Source organism: Chrysochloris asiatica, unplaced genomic scaffold (genome assembly GCF_000296735.1).
Source record: "Chrysochloris asiatica unplaced genomic scaffold, ChrAsi1.0 scaffold00062, whole genome shotgun sequence".
NCBI lineage: Eukaryota > Metazoa > Chordata > Mammalia > Afrosoricida > Chrysochloridae > Chrysochloris > Chrysochloris asiatica.
The window spans coordinates 10,938,886-10,943,244 of record NW_006408580.1 but is presented as its reverse complement, the minus strand read 5'-3'; positions in this window follow the sequence as shown (position 1 = coordinate 10,943,244).

Sequence of the window (4,359 nt, the reverse complement as noted above, 5' to 3'; positions counted from 1 at the left end):
TTGGCCCTGGTGTTTCTCTGTGGCTGTGGAGGGGAAGAAACTCCACTGAGGTATCTGACACATCCGCAAACACCCAAGGACACCCCTTGACCAATTCGGGACAAGTAATCTCCTCCTCCATCCCTTGAACAGATAATCCTAAGGTACATTTGACATTGTTGTTGTTGTTAAGTGCCGCTGAGTCGGTTCTGACCCATAGCGACCCTGTATAGGGTTTCCAAGGAGCAGCTGGTGAGCTTGAACCACTGACCTTGCAGTTTAAACAGCTTTGCAGTCTGGCACATTAATCCACAGCGCCACACCAAGACTCACTTGACATGACTCCTCCGAAAGTCCCCAGTGAGATCAAGCCCAGTTGCCTGCTATAATGATCAGTTTAGATTGGTTTTCCCTTCTTCCCTGTTTCACTCTTTCCTGTTCTGCACACTTATTCCTTGGGAGCGTGCCACAAAATAAACTACCTGCAAGGAAACTCTTTCCTCAGCCTCTGCTTTCAGAGTTGGGGTGGTGGAGTCCAGCTCAGATGGATCCATCATTAGACTTTAGATTAAAAGTGACACTGCTCACATACTCCTTTTGCCCATATAACCTTTCATATTAGGGGTTGAGTGGGATTGAAAACACAGCAATTGCCCTCTCTCCACCCACTCAAACAAAACAAAACAATTCTTCCTTTGCTTTCCCATTTCCCACTCTTTATCTGACTGAGGGCTCTCAGAATCACTGAACAGGCCCTGGAACAATTTCTTTAATAAATCTATATGTAGTGATTTGGCATCTCATTCTGAAATTTCCCATATATTATGCCTTGGTGTCTCAGTAGAAACCTATTTCAACATTTCCCGTTACACTCAACCCAGAGTTTCTTTTCCAGAAACATTGGCATCAAGTTTGTTAAGTGTATATAATACAATTTAGGAGTTCTGGTAGTGTAGTCGATTTTGAGCTGGGTTGCTAAATGCAAGGTCAGTAGCTCGAATCTACCAATTGGTCCATAGGAAAATGATGAGATTTTCTCCTCCCATAAAGAGCTACAGCCTTGGAAACCCTATAAAGGGTCATTATGAGTAGAAATCAATTCGGTGGCACACAACCACAACCACCCTAATACAATTTAAAGTTCTCCTACTATCCTGATTGCCTCCTCTGGACCTGTTCTGGGCTGGGTTACTAATGTCAGTCTTAAAATATGCCCACTGCTATCCCACTGCTAGTGATACAAATGAGGCACACTCAATGTCATACCAGACTAGCAAATAGATAATTACCTCTGCCAAAAAATATGTGGCTATAAATGCAGCCTAGTATTGTGTTCATTTTAGCAACCACGTCATCTGGCTGCTTAGACCATCTTTCCCAATGCCCACTGGACATTCCTACTTGGATGTCTGCTGGCACCTCAGACTTAACAAGCTTGTAACATTTCATTACAGCTTCCCACTGAGTTCTGCCTCATGTATCTGAGGTATCGGTGAATGGAGTCATCCACAGTGTCCCAGGCTAGCCACCTCAGAGACTTTCTTAAAGACTCTTTCTCTTCTCTCCCCATCCAACCCAATCTATCACCAGATCCTTGGTGTTCTACAGTTCCAGCATTTCCTTGCTTATCTCCCTTGACTCTGTCTAAGCTCTAATATGCTCTAGACAGTCTCCAGATCTTTCTCTGGCCTCCCATTTATAGCTATCCCTCTAGAGTCAAATCATATCTGGTTACTTTTTTTATTTAGAAACTTTTGCAGCCTTTCCATTGGTCATAGTGTTGTTGTTGTTTTGTTAAGTGCCGTCGAGTCAATTCTGACTCATAGCGACCCTATATAGGGTTTCTGAGGAGCAGCTGGTGAGCTTGAACTGCCGACTTTGTGGTTCAAACCGACCATGCAGTCCAGTGCATTAACCCAAAGTACCACACCAGGACCCCCTTGACTTTCAGTTCATGGACCAGAGATATAAAACCTCCCAAACTTGCCCAGCCTTAGTGTGTGTATGCACACAAGGTAAACATAGGAGACTTTCCTCAAAGGTCAAGTTCTTGGGTTCATTGAGACTGTGGTTTGAAGTTCTATGTCCCTCTTCATTGCCACCACCAAATCCCTGAATTCCAGTCCCTAACAGTACCGTGGCAACTGTGGTTTTCCAGTCTTCGGTTACTACTTTTCTGCTCTCATCATTTTATTCCTGTAATGAGTCATGTTTCTCAATGGCTGCCTGCTATCAATTTTCTAAGTCTTAAGGATCATGCTGGATCCATCCAAATAACAGTCACTGAACACATACTCTCCAGCCTCCTAGGGAGCATCAAGTGACCATGACTCATTAGGAAGCTACAGAAGATGCCTGCATGCTCCATTGTGAGAACCTGCTTTTGAAGGAAGGATTCTAGAACACTGTGATCCTTTCAGCTGTCAACGTCCTAAGAGTCTAGACCAGGGCACATTCAGAATATTTGTTTAGGTCCATTGAGATGTTGAGGTAATGTACAGGTCTAGGCCAGCTGTTGGTGGCCCAGGGGCTAGAGGACAAGGCTGGGGACCCAGCTCCTCTTGAACATGAGCAAAGAGCCAAGGGACAGAAGCCCCCAGGCTGGATTAATAGTGCTTAACTTGGGATTTCTGAGCCTCGGAGTTGTGAATAGACTGAAATAATTTGTCAGATCTGATGTATGTTTGCACTTCTGAGGAGATTCACAGTTTTCATAAGATTCTCCAAGGGGTTTGTCAGAAAAGGAGAACAAAGGGGCCCCACAGAATCACTATTTTACTAGACTGTGTCTCCTAATTATAAAAGGAAGCGGTGTTCACTATAAAAACAGAAGAGCACACAGACTATTAAAATCCTCCTGATTCCACTGTCCAGAGAAAGCCATGTTAACATTTTGATGTGTGTCTCTCTGCCCACCTCCATCCTTTTTCTGTGCAAATAAAAACACACATGATCCCTCTGCACCTGGAGAAGAGGCTCCTCTGTAACCTGCTTCTTTCTGCTTACCATGTTATGGACATTTCTCCAAGTCATTAAATGTCCTCCTGTAACTTTAATGACTTTACTGACTTCACAGCATTCAATTACCTGTGTGTCTTATTTATTTCACATTGATCTCCTTTTTTCTCCCTTGCTACTATTAATAAAATTGGGATAAACATTCTCTTAAATACACTTTTTTTCTATTTTTTCTTTTCATTTAATACAATTCTAGAAGTGAATTTCTTTAATCAAAAGGTATACACATTTTTATTTAAGGATCTTGGTTGCTGTTGTTGTTAATAGGTGCCATCGAGTCACAGAATGAAACACTGCCCGGTCCTGGGCCAACCTCACAATTGTTGCCATGCTTGAGCCCATTGATGCTGCCACTTTGCCAATTCATCTCACTTGGGGGTCTTCCTCTTTTTCTCCATCCCTCCACTTTACCAAACAATGGAGAAAATTTCCGTATCTGTGAAAAAGTTCTAAAAAACTTTATTGTGAATTGGGTTAAGGTTTATATAGCAGATCATGGAAGAAGTACAGCTAGAGTGCTCCTTGGAAGCCAGAATGCCCAGGCTTTGTCTCTAATACTTTAAATATGTTGTCAGGAGGGACCAGTCACTGGAGAGAGGGCTATTATGTTTGGTAAAGTGGAGGATCAGAGAAAAAGAGGAATGCCCCCAACAAGATGGGTTGGCACAGTGGCAGAAGCAGTGGGCTCAGGCATAGCAATGATTGTGTGAGATTGGCTTAGAACTAGGCAGTGTGTCGTTCTGTTGTGCATAAGGTCACTATGAGTTGATACTGACTCAATGGCACCTAACAACAACAACAGTGCTCCAGCATAATGTGTTTCCATGAAAGGTAAGTATTCATAAGAGTAATCTCGTTCAAACTCCTATATTTGTGGACTATATAAATATATTCCACTCTTTCTCCTTTAGCCACTCAGCCATGTATCTATGCACAGAACACTGTTATTCCAGGGCTGGGTATATGTCACTATTTACCTCTATCCCTTTAGCCCATGCCTACCTCCCTGTGTCTTCACCCATCTTCATCATTCTTCTGCCACCTGTCCTCTTTTTGTATATTGCCCTCCCCATTATCCAAGCTAATGTGCCTACCCTCTAGTCAATGAATTACTCTCCCCTCCTTCACACCCCTGATAACCATCAATGAATATTTCTTTTAGTCTGAAAAATATTTTCTTAAGCTTTTACAGTAATGGTCTCACACTATATTCATCCTTATGTGATTGACTAATTTCATTCAGCATACTGTCCTCCAGGTTCATCCAAGTTATGAGGTGTTTTGCAGATTCATTGTTATTCTTCAAGGTTGAGTAGTATTCCATTGTGTGTATGTACCAGAATTTGTTTATCCATTCTTCCA